The 20,091-nt window shown below is 41.0% G+C and overlaps 1 protein-coding gene across 21 annotated transcripts in view; it reads left to right on the top strand.

Annotated features, from left to right (window-relative positions):
- The window catches only part of Trpm3 (transient receptor potential cation channel subfamily M member 3), an 848,188-nt gene that overhangs the window by 703,222 nt on the left and 124,875 nt on the right, over positions 1–20,091 (top strand). The window lies entirely within an intron of this gene.

Raw genomic sequence — 20,091 nt, forward strand, 5'->3', positions numbered from 1 at the left:
ATGCCATTTACCATACCAGCATACCATTTACCAGGCCAGCATGCCATTTACAATGCTGGGTTTATAGCTCAACTTTTTCTTCAGCATCTTGCTTTATTTCACACTAGAGCTTTTTGCAGGTGTATAAGGATTCTCCACTTAAGAAACACAACATAAAGGAGCCCAAGGTCACTGATGAAATACATTTGGATAGTTTGGCCAAGCAGGAGTCACTCTTGCCAAAACCATGGAAAGATGGTTCAGGGATGCATAGTAGCCCTGTGGCTTTCTTTCCAACTGAGGTTCTTTTTACCCTGGCTGGTTATCTGATGGGGTTCCAGGAATTTTTTTTTTTTTTAAAGAGCAATTTCTGTGCAAAGAAAGGGTCAGCAGGCATGATTCTTTCTCCCCATAGTTAGTGGGTTTTTCTGTCAAAGACTGATTACATAGGAAGGTAGAGACTATGAAAGGGGAGAGGAGCTTCAATAGTAGAACAACGAGTCAATGTGGCTGGAGAGCAACCAGACCTCCCAGGTGAGCAGCCAGGCTCTGCAGCCATCCCACCCCTTCTCCTAGCAGGGTCTTTTCTATGTAGCACTGGCTACCAACAACAAATAAGGAACAATCTTGACCTCACTGAGGCATCAAACTGTTCTGCTTCTCTCTAGAATCCATAAAACCGTCATGAGTCATCTGGCGTGAGTGGGGAGGCCTCCAACTCTGTGCTTACACTGCAGGGAATTCCACCTCCCTGACTTTCAATGAGGGTTTTTAAGTCGCTGTTAGTTCCACTGGAGAGAGAGGAATGATAACACTCAGTGCTGTTGAGGGGAGTGAGATTTATAGGGGCCCAGTACTTCAAGGAGTGCGGAAGCAAGACCATGAGTGCTGTCACTGAGAGCTTGGCTGTTCCCACTTAAACGGACAGACATGGCTTCACTTAACAACTGTTTGCCTTCGGAGTCTGGATATGCTCAAGCCTTCACTTACTCATAAATATTAGCAGGAAAGAGCTCAAATAAAGTCAGAGGGAATGGAGAGAGAGCTCAGCAGTAGAGAACACTTGCTGCTCATGCAGCAGACTCAATCTGGTTCCTAACACCCACGTCATTTGGTTCACAACTGCCTGTAACTCCAACTCCAGGGACTCTATCTCCCTCTTATGGCTTCTGTGAGAACTGCACACACATGCACATACAAACATAATGATGCACATACATAAAAATAAAGTAAATCTTCTTTAAAAGTTAGAAAATAACATGGCAATATCCAATTTATATCAAGTATATGATGTCCTTAACTACCTAAGATACATGCAAGATCTATGAAATAATAAAAGAAAAGAAAAACATTCATTTGAATTTTGACATTATCAGATAACCCACACACCAGATCACACACAGTCCTGGGTATCAAATGCCAGGAGAACCATGACACTTGGCTCAGTTTTAAGCTAGAATCCTGCTTGTTTCAGTTAGGAATCAGGAGCCATGTGACTGAGAGCTGGAAAATTGCTAAACCATAGAGACAAGACACTGGAAGAACAGACATATAGTACAGGAGTATGACTTGGCAGTAGAATGATTGCCTGGCTATGTGAGGCCCTGGGTTCAATTCTAGCACCATAAAATATTAAAAATAAGTAAGAAACATTTAGGGCTAGGGTTTTAGCTCAGTGCTAGAACGTTATTTGGGTTAGCATACAGAAAACCCTCGGTTTGATCATCTTCAGCCCTGCTCTGTCGTGCGTGTGTGTGTGTGTGTGTGTGTGTGTGTGTGTGTGTGTGTGTGTGTTACATAAACTTTACATGTGAGCAGTCTGGGGTCATTTAGACATGCCTCAATACCCAACACCACCCCTGACATCAATGAAAAAGATATTCACAAAATCATTCCAAAAGAAGATAATGGAGTCTCTCTGGAACAAAAATGAAAATAGTGTTGAGATAAGTGATCTTGGGCAACTAATTTAATCTTCAAAACACAAAAATTGATGTGCAGATTAATAGGGATTTGGATGAATGGATGGATGGATGGACAGATAGACAGACAGATATGTATATAGTACAAGGTATAGTAAGCCTAAATAGCTATTAAATTTCCATATGTGAGAGTTAACTTGTTTTTATTTAACATTAGTGAATAATCCATACTTAAGTAGAAAATTTGCTTCTATGTGAATGATTACTTCATTCTTTTATATGAGTAAATAAAATGGGCACCATCGCGTAAACCAGTCAATGTAACAGAGAGACATAGAGAACATTTTGGTATTTGACTGCAGTGGTGAATATGCAGTGACAATCTCTGCAAAGACTCTGGTTCTCTTGCCACAGTAAAAATCAGAGCAGCATCTGGAACAACATCCAGCATATGCAGCATGTTTGTGTATAACATGGCCCAGGATCTCACGGAAACACTGTGTCTATTATATACACAGGCATACCACCTTTAGCCAAGGTGGGCCAGTGGGTGAGGATAAAGCCACCCTGTGGTTTTACTCTCCAGAGAACTGATCAGAGGTTCTGTCTTCCTCTTGAGTGTGTGTGCATTGCTCTGACAGACATTTGTATGGCATCCTGGAGCCAGGTCCTGCCTGCAGTCCGCCCCCCTTCACCCCTCAGAGCTTCAGTTGTCTCTGACTCAGTTTGGCTTTAGCAAAAGATCTTAGTGTAAGCTGGAGGACTTGGAGACCAGGTCTTGACTCTGTCTCTTTTTTCATCACGTAAGTGATCTGGGGCAAGGAACTTACTCTCCAAGCCTAACAAAACTGATGTGTGGATTAATAGAGTTAAATATATAAATGGCACAAGGCATAGTGCATAGTGTGCCCAAATGCTGTGACAATGAGGATCATCTACAGTTTGTCCCTGACCTTCCTTTCCAGCCTTACATCACAAATGGCCTTTCCTCCACCCACAGCCCCAGTCAAGTACACATTGAGACATAAGAATTCAGTGTTCCTTTTTCACTTATTTTCACTTACACTTTCTCCTTCCAGCTCCTCCCCAGCAAGAAAATTGCCCCCAATGAAGCTCTAATACAGTCTACAAGGTCCAATCAAATCTCAGCTTTCTCCATAAGCACGGGCAAGTCCCTCTGAGGCAAGTCTCTCTCTAACTAGAATTCCCCCATGGCTTTTGTCAGTGCCTTCTGGTTTTGATTATACTTGCCATGTAACAATGTCACCTGCAGTGCTGAGCTGCAAATGACATTGAGGCCACAAGATTATAACAGGAGTGAAAAATTCCTCTCCCCTTAAAAACATGACTGCCATCACGGCATCAGGGCACACATTGCTAGCTGTTTTCACTGACATTGATGTAAAGCCCTTTTGTGTGTATGCCACTTGTATAAAAGTATAGCATATGGAACATCACACTTGGTAACAATGATGAACCACTATGCTACTGGCTCATGTATGTATACTTCTATCATTATTGGAGAATATTCAGTTCCATAAAAAAGAACATTCACTGTAAAATAATGTTCTGTGTTGCACTGACAGCATCCTCCTTCCTTTTGAGTTCACTGTAGGCCTGTAGTTCCAGCTACTCTCCAGGCTAAGGCAGGGGGATCACAAGTTTGTCGAATGCCACCTGGACTACAGAGTGAGTTCAGGGCCTGGATAATCCTATTTCAATAATCAAAAGTCATAAAAGGGCTAAGGAGACAGCTTAGTGGTAGATTGATTCTCAGTGTGTGGGAAGCCCTAGGTTCAATCCCCACTAAAAATAAAAAATATGGTAACATAAGAGGCTGTGTCCAGGTATCAGGTGACCCAGCTTTGTCCACACACTCTAGGATGCTTGCAACAGTGATAGAGGTGCCCAGTGGTGTAGTTTTCTGTTGTGGAGCTGCTGTTAAGTAATGCATTGTGGTATTTGAGTCTTTATTCCTCTCCAGGCATTTTCAAGCTTCTCAACAGAAGAAGAGGCCGTGTTAGCCAGCAATGTGCCTGGGCTACTGGGAGTGGGATAGAGGAAAGTGAAAAAGGAGAGGTTGTGTGGTACTGAATATGCTCAAAGAACATGATATACTTGAAAGAAGCTGTCTTTATGAAAGCCATCATTTTGCCCAGTAAATGTATGCCAATGTATTTTAAAACCTTCCTGTGTATGTAGGGATCTACACAGCTACTCATCATTCAGCAGGACTTCAACTAAGAAAGGGACAGAATGAACCATGTCATCTCCCTGTTGCCCTTCATGTATTCCACCCCTTGTCTTTCTGAAAGGTCTGCAAGTTTTTGAACCAATGAGAACTGAAGTTGTGGACTTATGCTTGGTTCAGTTTGGTTCTTCCTGTACTGAGTATCAAACCCAGGCCCTCACTCATGCTAGGCAACTGTTCTACCACTAATCTACACCACAGTAGAATGCTGATTCTACACATGGGATCTATATAGTTTCCTTATAGATCTCGCTATAGACTTTCATCAGGTCAAAACTCACCCCCTTGTATAATTCACTAATAGTACTCACACTTAGTAAGCCTGTGCCAAGAACTTAAAATGCATTTATCTCTTTTGAATTTCCATAGAAAGTGACTAGAATGGGAATGGCAATGACTCCCATTTCCCAGATGAGGAAATGGAGGTTTCCAGATGGAAGTGAACTTGCTCAGGGGCAAGTATAGCCAATGAGAAGCGTTACAGAGTTGACCCCAGAGACAGCTGGCTTCTGTGCTCTGCTGTTATATAGAGAATGGGCTTGATGAAGAGGCAAGGAAGGAAGGAAGCAAGGACACTGCTCAATGGGGCGGCTACAACAACCTAGGAGAGAGGACTGTAGCTTGCACCTGGCAACGGTGGGCACTGGTCAAATCCTGGACTCAGTATAAAAGTACCAAAACCATGGATCATACTCACTAATGGTGATAGCTACATTGGCAAACATTCTTCTTGAGACTTCCCATCAAGCCATCAGGGAGGTCCAGTTAATTTTTTACATGTGACATAGAAAATAAAAGCAATACAAGTAGCAGGAGGCTGTGGGGCTGTATGTCCGTATTGACACTAGGAAAGGAGAGAAATCACTCTGGCTTCCAGAGAAACAATAAAGCTGATAGACTAAATTGTTCTTTCTTTAAATCAATTCCATCTGAGCTTGAAAAAATAGAAAAGTTTTCAAAACAAGGTTCACTGCAGGTCAGGATAATGTGGCCCCCGACTAATAGTCCCTTTCACCCCTGAACGAATGGCACACTCTTCCTTTGTTGGACCAGAAAATACAGTTTCCTGTGAAGGCTTCTTTCTCCCACCAGCTTCCTTTTTAATTTACCAAGCTGGTTTCAGAGGGAAGCCAACTGGGGCTACATTTTGTTGCCTTTTGTATTTCCATTCAGTCATGTGAAAAAAGGACCCCCCAGCCCCCGCTTGCTTCTCATTCTTCTCCAGTGCCTCTAGAAAAAAAGCTGTGGAGGAAGCCAAGTTGAAATAAAACACTGCAAAAAAGGAAGAGAAAAAAAAACAACAGTGTCTCCAGGCCCAGCATTGTGTAAATAAACAAGGGACAGTCTCTGCCCATGGGACTGAAGCCAGGCACACAGGACCAGATCAAGGCAGGGGAGGGTCTGGCTAGATTTGATTCCAGTAACTGGCCTTTGTGATTTTCTCATTTATTTGCTCTCTGTTATTTGTCTTTGTTTAAGACAATAATGAACATGCAATGATATAATCATATAGCTCCATTTACAAATGCTTTCAAATATATTAACTCAAGCAAACAAAACTTGGGATTATCTTGGGGCAAATACACACTCCACAAAGTCCAGGCACTAGCCTCACACATCCATCACCCATGAGCTTCTAATCATCCACAAGACCAGGAAGGTTTGCCTCTTACTATCTCTAATAATAGGAATAATGTTTCTTATAGTCTATACTTTTCAGATACCACATACATAGCCATAGTTAAGCTGACCCAATTGGGTTCAGGCAGGTCTGACCAGGATCTGATGCTTAGCATCTGGTCACAGTGTGGGTGTGTCTTTGCAATATTTCTTACCCAGAGCCCAGGTACAGTTCCCTCCCAATGTCCCCAGTCACACCAGTAAAGACATCCCATGCTCAGTGCCTCACCTTAGAGGAGCTCAAATCTCAGTAACTCTGCACTCACTTTGCTTGTAGATTTGCAGGTTAATCATAAGCAATACAAACATTCAATCTGGGATTTTACTGTAGCAAGGTCACAAGAGTATAGTCTCCAGTGTGCCTCAGCCTTTCTTAACCGCATGACCTTCCATACATTTTCAAGCTGGGAAATAGGGTCAGTGATAATAACTAGTGATGGGTATTTGTGAGCCTGGCTGAAGTCATGATGGTGACATGCATGCAGTGTTTGAGACATTGCAAATGCATAATGAACAATCATTGGTAGTACCGATGTAATGCTGCCAGAGTCTCTGCGTTGGGATAGGAAAATTGTCACAGTCACCAAGATGGGCATGCAAGAAGTAATGCTTGAGTCCTGTCTCAAATAGCAAAGATCTGAAAGCCAGACAGAGTTTTTGGATAGAGTAAGCCATTAGAGAGAAGAGAGAGGGATATGGGAAACCTGAAAGGAGAGCAGAGGGAGGGGAATTGCCATGACCCACACCCATGCCTGATGGTAGAAACTGACTCCACATCAAACTGTGCAGCAATACTGAGATGAAGAGTTGTCCCCATTTTACTCATATAGGAAGGTACTGAAGCTCAGAGAGGGACCATGGGTGACACAAGGTATGCATCTATTAGCTAGCATCATCCCCTCCTCAGTCCACCTTGTTCAAAGTCCATGTTCTGCTCATGGTCTGTCATCTCAAGAGAACACAGACTTTGCTGCCTAGGGATTGGGAAGGAGTAGAGCCAGACTGTGTGCATGCCAGTGTTCCCAGTGGAGAGTCCTTGTCCCTGGGCACAGATGGGGCAGTATGAGATGAAGAATGGCAAGCTTTTCTGAGTGGAAGAAGGATTGTCACATGCCAGCATGAGCTGCCATCAACAATATGATTTTTGTGGCAGAGAACAAGATCATGGAATCATCACACAGCACCATAATGGGGGGAGATGTTTAAACCAAAAATTTCCCTGAACCATTGAACGGACTACATAAGACAGCAAATGTGATTTTTCAGTTGGTACCAACCATAAAAGTCAAGATTTCTTCTTCCAGTTTTGTTGGGGAATTAATGTATCAGATAAGAGGTTGTACTGGGATATCCTGGTGCTTATTTTTTGCCATTCTGAGAACAAAGATGTATAGCCTCTAGGGCAAAAGAGAGCCCCAGCGACCACTGGTCAAACTTATTTGATTCTGAGACATAAAAACATTATGCCAGGACCCTTCAGCACTGGACATTTGCCAAACTAAACTAACCTCATCCTGCAAACAACAGAGAGAAAACCCATGAACCTAGGCTAAAGGTGGAGACCCAAGCTGAAGTAAGTTTTTTTCTTCCCAAGCATTTCACCTAACCAATCTTTTAGGCTCTGAAGGAAATGTTATTTAAGCAACTCTCCTGTCCAGTGCTCTACTGGATATTGTTCTGAACGCCTCCCTAATAGAAATCAAAGACCCTGCCCTCAGAGAGCCTTCTATGCCCCACCTTCAAGACATTTTCCTTATTGTTGGACATGGAAGAAGAAATGAAATATATACAGAAATTTATATTAATTTATATTCTCAATCTCCTTAGTTTCAAAGCTCCCTCGCTTGTTCAGTCTTTGGGTTGTTACTACCCAAGTCTGAAAAGTGGGGCTGACCCAGTAATAGGTGGGCAGATTCCCAGAGAGGCAACCTAAGGACATCTGGTATACCCAACTTGAAAACTGTCACTAGTGCTGTTACCAGGGATCTGGACTACCTTGAAGAGAGAAGTGAGAACCTGCTCTGTCTGGAGCACTTCATAGTGCCTTTGTGATATCTCTCACCTAGTGACAATGTCTCAAAGAAGTGTTTTTACTAAAGAAATGTGTGATGTCATGGGAAATATGACAGAAAAACAAGGGAAGAAAGATGTGGCTTTGTCCTGTGTAATAAAAAAGGGTAGGGAAAAAACAGCTACAAAAAAAGGGCAGAAAAATTGTTGTAACTCAATAAGAAGCACATACGGCGTTAGACTAGGGCACATCTGTGGTCCTGGGTATTACTCCCAGGAGATATTTATACCTATTTTTAAACATGTGTGGAAGAACTGCACATGAATCCAGCAATGCTCTTTCCTGAAATGGAAAATACTACCTTGGGTCAAATTAATTTTTATCCATCTGGTTGGCTGACAAGATATAAATAACACATTTCTTTATTCTTTATTTTTCATTCTGTCATGAGATATACAAAGAACCTCCTGGAAATGTGACTGCAGGTCCTATGACATCTGTCCCATTAGCATCCAGTAAGGCACAGGACACATTTATATGATAAGTGAACATGGAAATATCAGTCATCAGGAAAAGAACTGAAAGAAGGAGACAGTAGATGACAGACTGCCATCTAGTCCCCACCCTCTAGAAGGTGGGGGCTGCACGAAGAGTTGCACCCCACCCTACACTTTACCATCATCACAGAAACAGCTGAGAAGTTTTGCCCTGCTTTCCTACGTGTCATTTTAGGATGGGAGCACTCTCTTTCAACGATGAATGATATGCCAGTCATAAGTTTGAAAAGGCTTGGGTGAATTACTGACCTATATTTTAAATCTTTCTTACTGTGATGTGACTTATGTCCTGTTTTAAAAAAAAAACAGTCCCTGTTCAGTATGATAACTGAATGATTTCACTTGCACATGCCCAGTTATATAAGCCAGAATGGACTAAAGACCCTAAGCAGTCTTCAGAGAGCTGAACAAAAAATCAGGCATGTCAAACTGGGAGAGAAATAAGAACTGAAGCTCCTCCTGGTGGCTGGCAGTAGTGAAGACAAGCTCTAATCCAGATTGCTTTTCAACGGAGGCAGGGGTTTGTTCTCCAGTATCATTTTGGAACCAGCAGCTCTCCCTCGGCTTTTATTGATGGGTTTGGAGTGTTAGCACAGCAAATCAGGGTCAAAGACAACACAAGCTTCCTTTGACTTCAACCCACTTTGATGTTAAGACTCATCTCTAGCTAAGACAAGTTGTAGCCAAAGATCCACATGTGTAAGCGTTTATTCTAAGGACTGTATGCTAAATACAGAACAAGATCCATACTCCAAACTTTAATCCTATCTCTATTCACAGAAGACATTTAGAAGCAATGCAATTGATTAACTGTAGGGCATTGATTGGGAGAACTATAATATATCTATCAGAAAAATATCCTGCAAATATTAAAATTATATTCTTGAAGAGTTCTCAACAATCCATAAACATAATGTTAATTGAAAACATAGCATGTAAAATAATATTTCAAAATATGCTCCCTCCTATTTCTCTTCTGTGAAGTGAAAAGGGAAAAGAAAGAGAGGAACGAGGAGGGGAGGGGAAGGGAAAGAGACAAGAGGGGAGAAAAGGAAGCAGACAGGTGTGCAAGCATATTACCTTTATAAGAAGAAAACTACACCTTATTGGAGGTAGTAAGGAACCTCTGACCTTTTGACTACATTTATTGGTGGGAAAACCTCTAGTGTTTTGAAATTATGGAAGGATTAAAAAGGTTAAAAGGGAATCCAAGATTATAGTACCAAGTGTACCCATCTTTCTCCACCTCCCTTCATTAACTAACTGCCAAGTTGCTGTCTATAGGGTTCCTTGGGGTAACACAGAGGTGAACAATGATGTAGACATGACTGATTCTATAAGACAATTCTAAAACATCCTAAGTCAAATCATGTATCAAAGGTCAAAAGGATGAAGCCCACAATGTAACAACACATCCTTTTTCAAAGTAAAAAAAAAAAAATACTTACCTATACAATATGCAAATTTATACACAAAAACTTTTTAGGACATGCTGGAATTATATTAGTGTCACCCAATTTCTGTCTCTGCAGCACTTTGTATTTAATGAGCTCAGCACAAAATATGAAGCTTGTTTAAAAATATTCCATGGAGACTTAGCCCAGTATCCCTTCAGGATCCACAGGTCCCATAACCACAGGTTCAACCAGATGCAGACCAAAAATATTTGGAAAGAACTGCATCTGTGATGGACATGTACAGACTTAACTTCTTGTCATAGTTCACTGAACAATACAACCAAATCGCTATTTGCAAGCATTTGCACTGCAGTAGGTATTCATTTAGAGTTGATATAACCTGTGTGGGGGATTATACATAGTCTAGATGTCACAATTCTGTTGAATCAAGGCCACCCATGCATCTTCTGAGTGTGATACCCATGGGAGGTACTGGGGTCAGTCCCCATGAACACTAAGGGATGGCTATGGCTCATTGGGAACTTGGTACAAGTAACTGAATCTGATACTAATATTCTGATTTTAAATTTGCATTTCTGTCTCCAATGCTATCTATTTTCCTATCTAAAATTATATTTGAATTTCCTCTGATATCCTTCCTTCTTGCACATTAATATGCATGTCCCTTACTAGACTCAGTCACTTTGACAAAGTGACGATTTTAGCAGTTTTATCAAAAAGTTCATCTTTCCAAAGGCTGGGAAATAAATGCCAAGTTTCAGGTTCCCAGTATTCTGTTCCTGATGGTTCATCATTCTCCCCCTGTACCAAGTCACCTCTGATAATGCCAGAAAGAAACATAAAGCCATTGTGTGCTTAGAAGCCTTTGATTGCCAAACAAGACTCCTGTTTTCCCTGGCAACAGCCTTTTATCATTCCATATTTTTAATGAGCATATATTTTTGCATTTTTATTAATTATTCAATTGCTTCAAGTCATTTTAAATACTAGTGATTCATAGAGGAAATGTTATGATACCTGATGGACTTTAAAAGGCGCTGGGCTGGAGACATAGCTCAGTGGTAGAACACTTGTCTTGAACACTTGTGTGTGCAAGGTCCTTGGTTTGATTCCCAGCACTGTAAAAAATAAAATTAAATTAAAATTAAAAATAAGCTGGGCAGTGGTGGCACATGCCTTTAATCCCAGCACTCGGGAGGCAGAGCCAGGCAGATCTCTGTGAGTTTAAGGCCAGCCTGGTCCACAGAGCAAGAGCCAGGACAGGCACCAAAACTACATAGAGAAACCCTGTCTCAAAAAACCAAAAAAGTAAAACAAAATAAAAGCCTGCATTGTGATGATTGAATTCCTGGGCCTAATCTGTTCCTTCTTCTGAAGCCTCAACAGAATTTAGTAATAATCAAATATGGAACATTTCAGAAATATGTTTGTCCTATGGGGAGGGTGATGGGGTATCTGTTTTTTATTTTTTGAGACAATGTTTTATCCTGTAGCTCAGGTTGGCCTGGAACTCATGGCAACCTTCCTACTTCAGCCTCCTGATACTGGGATTCCACCCTTTCCAGGTACAATTTTTTCTTCTGTGGAAACTCTCATGTGGCATTTTAGTGCCCTTGAGTCTATTGTTAACATTATTATAGATGGGCTTTTGGAAACTGCAAGAATTTCCTTTGCTGATCATCTATTTGTAGTTATAGCATTTCTGTAAACTTCTCAGACACATTACAAACCATTTGTCAAACTCAGATGTCATCTCTCAAACAGCTAGCAGCAGGATATGAGTGTGGAATGTTCCTTTCTATTTCTGATCGATTGAGCCACAGTGTCCTTGAAGCTTATGCCGGTTTTCAGTATAATATCATGGTTATTTTCATTTTCAAAAGCTCTACTTAGTATCTGTGTCTGTTTTCACAGATTTGATGCCTACTGTGACAGAAATATGTCACAAATTTAGCTGATAAATAGGTACTTGGACAGTGAGTCAGTTTAATTTTCCCACTATATTCTTCCATACCTTTTTCCTGTTTGACCTGAGACTTAATGGATTTTAAAAATGGAGAGTCCATGATTAATTCAGTGACACACTCTCTATTTTGTTATTTTCACGGTGAGAAAAGGCCTGTTTATTTCCAAGAAAATGGGGAATTAGGCCCCCTAAGTCATTTCATGTTTCTGCTGCATTTCTGTGTGGTATATTTTTACTTTGAGTCTTTTTCCTGTATTGAGTGTAGTCTAATATGCATGGAACCAAGGATTTCGACACCTTAGTGAAAGGCATTTGGGGGTATCTTGTGCTGCTGTAGCTCTCCAATTCTCTTTCTTATTTACACCAAGTCTAAATAGAAACAATGCATTTAAGTCACACACCCTACCCTCCTTCACATAAGACCTGTTCAATCTCGCAACCATAGCGCAGACCTATAGTTAGTTCAACAAGGAAAGAGAAGAAATTCTGCTAAGAATCTTCTCAATGGACAAAAGCCGAGAAACCAAAACATAGTCTCAAAAAAGAAGCAGGTTGCCCCGCGCAGTGGGCTGTCTGGCATGTGGGCATGGGTTGTGGATGTGACGGTGGAGATGGTAACAAGGGGCATGACAACGAGTGGGCGGGCAGTCGGCAAGAGAGGTTCGAGAACAAGCTGGGAGCACAACGCCAGCAAGGCATGCGTGAATGCCCTGCTAAGAATCTCTGCCTTCTACAGGGACGCAAGCCACTCAAAAGGGTAATACGGAAGATTGCATGACCTGGTCTCTTGGGAAAGAAGCAGGGTATGAGAGATAGGATCAGAATCACCACAAAATGAAAGATGCTACAGGCTGAACCAAGGCTGTGAGGGCAGGAATAGAGAGAACAGAGTCGACAGGAGGCAGAAGCAACGCCGTACAGTACATTGCACAGCAGGGCATGCACATTGCACCTACTCCCTCATTTCCCATTGTCAGGATGGCAGATCTGGAGAGCACGGATCTTATCTGCTCGCTTCACGACTGCATCCTCCACACTCGGCAGACTGGGCAGAGAGGCTCCGCAAAGCAGTCCAGTGAATCGATATCACGCACGACTCGGGAGTGAGAAGTACAGTGACCAAATTTGTGACTTTTAAGAGGACAAAAAATGAAAATGAAGGGAAGCAGTGAAGCTGGTTGGCAGCCAGGTTGAAAGGGCAGAAAATAAGGAAAGAGTCTAAATTTCTTTCTTTTTTTCTTTTTTTTTGGTTTTTTCGAGACAGGGTTTCTCTGTGTAGTTTTGGTGTCTGTCCTGGCTCTTGCTCTGTAGACCAGGCTGGCCTCGAACTCACAGAGATCCGCCTGGCTCTGCCTCCCAAGTGCTGGGATTAAAGGCGTGCGCCACCACCGCCGGATGAGTGTAAATTTCTAAACTCCACTTCTCTTTCATATGAAAGCCGTAATTTTATCTAAGCTCAGGTAGTTTGTCCATAAGAAAGCTGAATGTGGAGGAAAACGTTTTTTTAGGGAAAGTGTTTCCACATTTGTTCTTTTGTATCTGGTAAACTGGGTTAGTCTTCCTGTATCCCATAATGCTTTGAAAGTGTAAGCAGTCATGTCGGACAAGTGCTGGAGTTAGCGTTAGTGTTCATGTTGAAAATGTCAATGTTATAGTAAGTAAAAGAAAAAATCAGCCTTTGCTAATTATCTATAAAATAATTAGGGTAATTCTATTTATTTCACATTTTCTATTACACTTATGTTTTTGATAAAGTGAGACACATGAGTATCTCCTATTCTGCCCCTCAAATGACAAAAGGAGACAAACGAAACAAAATATAAATATACTTTTAAAATGTTTTTCTTTTCTGCTTAGCATGTAGGTAGAGAGAAGAGGATACTATGCGAAGGAACAAGAATTTTTTTTCAGTAACTTCTGAATTAAAAACAAGAAACTAGGCTGCGCATGGTGGCACATGCCTGTAATCTCAGCACTCGGGAGGCAGAGGCAGGTGAATCTCAGTGAGTTTGAGGCCAGCCTGGTCTGCAGAGTGAGTTCCAGGACAGCCAGGAATGTTACACAGACAAATCCCATGTCAAACAAAAAGAAAAGAAGAAGAAGAAGAAGAAGAAGAAGAAGAAGAAGAAGAAGAAGAAGAAGAAGAAGAAGAAGAAGAAGAAGAAGAAGAAGAAGAAGAAAGAAAGAAAGAAAGAAAGAAAGAAAGAAAGAAAGAAAGAAAGAAAGAAAGAAAGAAAGAAAGGAAGGAAGAAAGAAAGAAAAGAAACTAGAGTTTCAAAATCATTACAGGAGAAAAGCACATACTGTAAAGTTAAATGTTCTTTTCAGATATCATGAGAATCAAAATACGCAAAGGAAAGAGTGAAGACACTATAGACAAAATCAGAGCAGCAAATGAAGGGACTTTCCCTCGGAGCAGCTAGGCCAAGAAATGTTGCTCTGCAAGCTTTATCCTACAGATGCACACCCCTCATCCCTATGTGCATGAGGATACTCACTGGAACAATGTTTACTTACAAGTGGCAGATGATGGAAATCTGCCTTGGGATAGTGGCTAAATTCACTACAGTCCACGCATATAATGAAACATTAGATCGATAACAAGTCATGATGCCCACCTCTGCAGCACAGAGCACTGTTCTTCAGCTGCCAATCGGAGAAGCAGAGTATAGAATAGCATCTAAAGATGTCGATACTGGAAGTGGTAGAAGACGGCTTGATGCAATTAATTTCCACAACATTTTCATTTCAAATTTTAGTAGTTTTAGAACAGTGATAACAATCTAACATCTCAGGTCAGTCAAAGGAAATTATAATATAAAACATGTCTCTGGAGTCCCCAGCTCTCCTTGGAGGTCCTTCGGTGTCTTCTGAAGGCTCCCTTACTGAAGTCCCAGCTCCCTGTGTTCTTCAACACCAGCATTCCAGGATGCCACATGGACAAGGAAGCAATCATGCCCACACTTCAATTAGAAAAAAAAAAAAAGTCCACAAAGTACTTGCATGACAATCTCAAACTCCTTGATAACAACACCGGCACCTCTACAAGCCTCTCCCATACACCCCTTAGAAACTTCTCACTCATCTGTTCCCCTCCCCCAATCCACATCTGTTGCTATGAAAACCTGATAAGTGTACATTTCAGGGTGAATTTAACATGCCAGTTTAGTGCACCAGGAGGGTTTCCATCTGAAATGTGATCTCCAATTATGCAGTGAGGTTTAGGCATTGGAAAGATGAGCAGGTCAGATGTGCAAAGAATCGCATTTGATATTGCATTTTTTCATTGTTTTAAATAATGAGCTCAAATGCTACCCTGAATTCCTTATCTTGCCATCAGTTAAATGTTTAACGCATGGTGTCTTTCAGGCCATCCAGCCCTGGAGTTAACTTAAACAATTAGCCAAATTACCACTTCATCCCTCAGGTTCCTTCTCCAGCAGGATGCAAATATTCTCCTGTTCCAGCATCCCTTCTTGAGTTAAGAACATGGTACAACCACTTTTCATCTCCCACCTGGAATCTATGAGGTCATCAATAATGCTAGGTTCAATATCCAGATGGCTATGCAGAAGGAGATCCTGTATGAAAACCTAAATCAGCACACACCTCCTCCTGGAAGCCCCTACCAGAGATCCAGCTGTGACCATAATTCAAATATACCACATAGATTGGTTTTGTTTGGTCATTTTTCTTATTTTTATTTCAAGTACCTATGAAGGTGTCTTAGTCTTTTATCTCTGTGATAAATACATGAGGGGGAAAAATTAAAGGAGATATTTACTTTACCTCATTATTTCAGTCCATGGTCAGCTGGCTGTATCCTACACAGTTTATTTCCTATGTAAGTGAAAATAGGCAAGTATTATTATTATCCCACCTTATAGACAGAGGAGACTGCTGTATGCAGCAGCGTGCAGCAGTAACTCACCATGGAGATTCAGATAACCTTTTGGGTGTCTAACATAGCTTTCTCTTCATGGAAATTAAATATCTCCATTATTTGTTAAGCACTCTTTGGAATGCTTCCTCTATCCCAGAATGTGCACAATGTGCCCAAAGTCGCACAGAGGACCTAAATGCTACAGTGACAGATCCAAAGTCCATATGCTGGGTGTCTGCCCCCTGTTCACATGAAGCTTTGTGACAGTCACACATTCCTAGTGCCAAATCCACGGTCAGCTATCCTCCACCAATGCTGAAATATGCTTTTATCACTTGTTTTGTGCAAGGCTACCATCTGATTTATTAAGTAGCTCTATGATCAGCTTTGAATAGCTATTTAGGAGTTCTAGGCATGGATAATTAAGCCTTATTAATTTTTCCATTTAATCTAAATATTCATAGCAATGATTTGTTGATTGTGTATTTTGTATGTTCATCTTTATGTAGATGGACACATTTATTTTTTATGTAAAATGAGGAATTGCAGATAGTGTATTTGAAAATACATATCACTATTCCTGACACATAGAAAATGCACACCCCCCCCCCCAAAAAAAACAGGACTTTCTCTGTCCTAGTCCACCCAGGATGCTTTAACAAAATACTATAACATAGGTGTCTTTTTTTTTTTTTTTTTTTTTTTTTTTTTTTTTGGTTTTTCGAGACAGGGTTTCTCTGTGTAGCTTTGCGCCTTTCCTGGAACTCGCTTTGGAGACCAGGCTGGCCTCGAACTCACAGAGATCCACCTGCCTCTGCCTCCATAGGTGTCTTATACATAGTGGAAATTTACTTCCCACAGTTCTGATGATAAGAAGTCCAGAATCAAGGTGCCGCAGATGTTGAGGCCTCTTTCTGGTTCCTAAGTGGCACCTTCTGACTGTGTCTTCACATAGTAAAGGGATGAGGTAGTTCTCTATGGGCTCTCTTATAATGATACTAATTTATAGCAATCATTAATCAAGACCTAAAAGCCTGTATCCTATAGCCATCACACTGGCCTTAGGTTTCAACATAAGGGTTTAGGGAAGTCGACCAACAAAACCATGGGTGGGACATGGAAGGAGGGTTATTATATGGCACATTCAGATAAAATAAGCATAACTGAAGTGCCATGCTCCATAAGGAGGACACATTTCAGTAGACTCCAAGCATAAAAAAAGTCATAGAAGATTACCTAATCAAAGCACATAACAGCTAGGATCAATAGCTCTAAAATAACTATTTTTAGAACATGTTTGGAGAGTTCTAAATTTTAAAATGTGGCATATATTTTTAAAACTACTTTGAAAGCACATGCAACACAAAAATAATATGTGAATGTATATGATCTGTACTTTTATATTGATTTTGGGAATAAATCTAAGAATTTAATTATATGAGAAAAAATCTTTACTTATTAGGATATTCTCCTGTATTTTATATAAATTTTTATACATTTTTACATATTGAATCCATCTGTAATTTTGTATGTGTGATTTGTGAGGTAGAAAAGGAATTCAGATTTTTTAAATGGAAATACAGTGTCCCAGCATCACTTATTGTTCAGGGCAGAGATTCAAACCCACGGTCCTAGGTATCAAGGGAGCCGAGGCCACAGATTGTGACTTTGAAACCAGCAGTAAAGCATGACCCTTATACTAAAGAAAAGAGAGGACAGCAAAAAAGGGGGAAAGAAAGGAGAAGAGAAGGGAGAAAACAAGTGTCTTCCTCCCCCCTGACTTCCAATGACCCCTTTGTCTGGCTACAAATGCTCACACGTGTGTAGGAATGTCCCGGGTTGTATTCTAGCTCACACATGTGTAGGAATGTCCCGGGTTGTATTCTAGCTCACATAGGAATGTCCCCAGGTTGTATTCTATTTCATAATTTACTCACTGCTCCCAATGCCAAAATCATACTGCTTTTAAATTCTGTGATTTGGTAAATCATCCTATGACAATTATGCCTGATTATGAAGATTTGAATTCTAGAATCACTCTATCAAAGCCACAAAACCACTTTTGGGGCTTTTACTGAAATTACAACCAACTGTAAATTCAGTTAGTGAACAGTGGCCTATTTTTTTTTATAATTTGCTAAAGGCATTTATTTTTTAATTAAGAAAAAAATTTTATTTGTTTTACATACTAAAGATCCCCCTCTTCCATCCTCCTGCCCCTCTAGCCTCCCCGTCTCAACCCCCAGCCCCATTCCCTCCTTCAAGAAGGTAAGGCCTCCCATGGGGAGGTACATTTAGTAGAGGCAGGTCCAAGCCCCTCCCCCTGCCTCAAGGCTGTTTGAGGTGTCCCATCATAGAAGTGGGCTCCAAAAGGCCTGCTCATGCACCAGGGATGGATTCTGATTCTACTGGCAGGGCCCCCTTAAGCAGATCATGCTACACATCCATCTTGCTATGTAGAGGGCATAGTCTACTCCCATGCAGGCTCCACAGCTGTTGATCTAAATTTCATGAGTTCCCACTAGTTTGGTTTGGTTGTCTCTGTAGGTTTCCCCTTCATGATCTTGATGCCCCTAGCTCATAGAATCCCTCTTCTTCGACTGGACTCCTGGAGTTCTTCCTGGTGTTTGGCTGTGGATCTCTTTTTAATTGTACTTTCTGATCGGTTAGCTAAGGGTGTGCATCATTTTGCAAACTTCCCTGTCCTTCAGCAAAGTTTATACTTTCCCATTATAATCTTCACTAACTCTTTATGAAGATGGCAAGAAGATTCCTTGAAATAGATTAAGCCTTGCTCTGTTACAAAAATCCTTCACTAAGTTTTTCACACAAATATTTGCTCCAAAACCATCCTTTAGTTCATCCCTGCTAGAAACCAATGATATTTAACCACAAATCACTGCCATCTCCAACAACCAGTTGGAGTATGGATGGGGTACCCTTTCCTGAGTTATTCACTAATGAGTCCTACTCTTCCCTGGGACATGTGTCCTTCTGCCCTTTCTTCTTCTTTCAGTTGAATTCTACCTCTAAAACACAATGCCCATGCCACATGCTAAAGCTGCTTGTCTTTGCCTTTTAATCCTGGAAACTTTCTCTCTGTAGTCAGCATTCTACAAAGCAGAAAAACAAAGTCATCTGAGGAGACTCACTTCTCAGGGCACACAATAGAAACAAATCCTGTGCTGCACATCAATATGGATGCCAGTGTTTCCTGTGTGCCCATCAAAGATCCCTCCTAGAAACATAAACCTGGGCCTTTGGTGAATGCATGGAAATAACATTTCTTGGGACTTTCTTTTAATGTCAGCAAGTTTAAGGTTATGAGGGGAATTCTTCAGTGTCATGAAAGTAGATATTATTCCCAATCGCTAGTTCATGGCAGCAGTAACAATTGTTAGTAAAAACATCTCCTTTAGAATGAGTCTCCCAGCTCTTCCTTTTGCCAATAGTCAAGTCTCAGGGAAGAATTAATTCCTCGCTGATGTTTCCTCTCTCTCCTTCCTGTTATTCTTCCCCAGAGACTGGGTTTCTCTCCTATATTACCAAGGGAAAGATGTTACTTTACTGCCTTCTGCCCATTTCTTACCATCTGGATATAGTGCTAGATTATTCTAAAGGATATGCAAAGTCATTGAGAGGGCTGAACAGTGATATGCATCCCAATGTCAAAACCCTTGGATGATGTCTTAATTAAGGTTTTTATTGCTGATAAAAAATATCATGACCAAAAGCAACTTGGTGAGGAAAGGGTTTATTTCAGGTTGCAAACCCCAGATCACACTCCATCACTGAATAAAGTAAGGGCAGGAACTCAAGATAGGAACGTGGAGGCAAGAACTGAAGCAAAGACCACAGAAGAATCTTGGCTTGCTCCTCCTGGGTTGCTCCTCTGCCTAGTTTCTTTTTATTTTTTATTTATTATTATTTTATTTTGTATATATTAGTGTTTTGCATACATGTATGTCTGTGTACCATGCATGCTTGGTGCCTACAGAGTCCAGAAGAGGTTGTCAGGTCCTTGGAACTGGAGATACAAACACTTGTAAGCTCATGTGGGTGCTGAGAATTGAAACTGATCGTCTAGAAAAGCAACCAGAGCTTTTAACCACTGACCCATCTCTCCAACTCCAGAAACCTACTTTATTGTATACCCCAGGACTACCTGCCCAGGAATGTACTGTGCACAGTGGCTTGGGTCCTTCCACATCAATCATTAATCAAGAAAATACCCCACAGACTCATCTACAGGACAATCTTATAGAGGCACTTTCTCGGTGAAGAATCCTTCTTCCTGGATATGTCTAGCCTGTGTCAAGTTGACAAAAACCAACCAACACAGATGATTGCTAAGGAGTAAGTGTAGAAATGGTTATAGTGCACATATGTGCACAGGCAGTGGACCATTTTCTACAGAACAAAGT

Source organism: Peromyscus maniculatus, chromosome 1 (assembly GCF_049852395.1).
Source record: "Peromyscus maniculatus bairdii isolate BWxNUB_F1_BW_parent chromosome 1, HU_Pman_BW_mat_3.1, whole genome shotgun sequence".
Classification (NCBI taxonomy): Eukaryota; Metazoa; Chordata; class Mammalia; order Rodentia; family Cricetidae; genus Peromyscus; species Peromyscus maniculatus.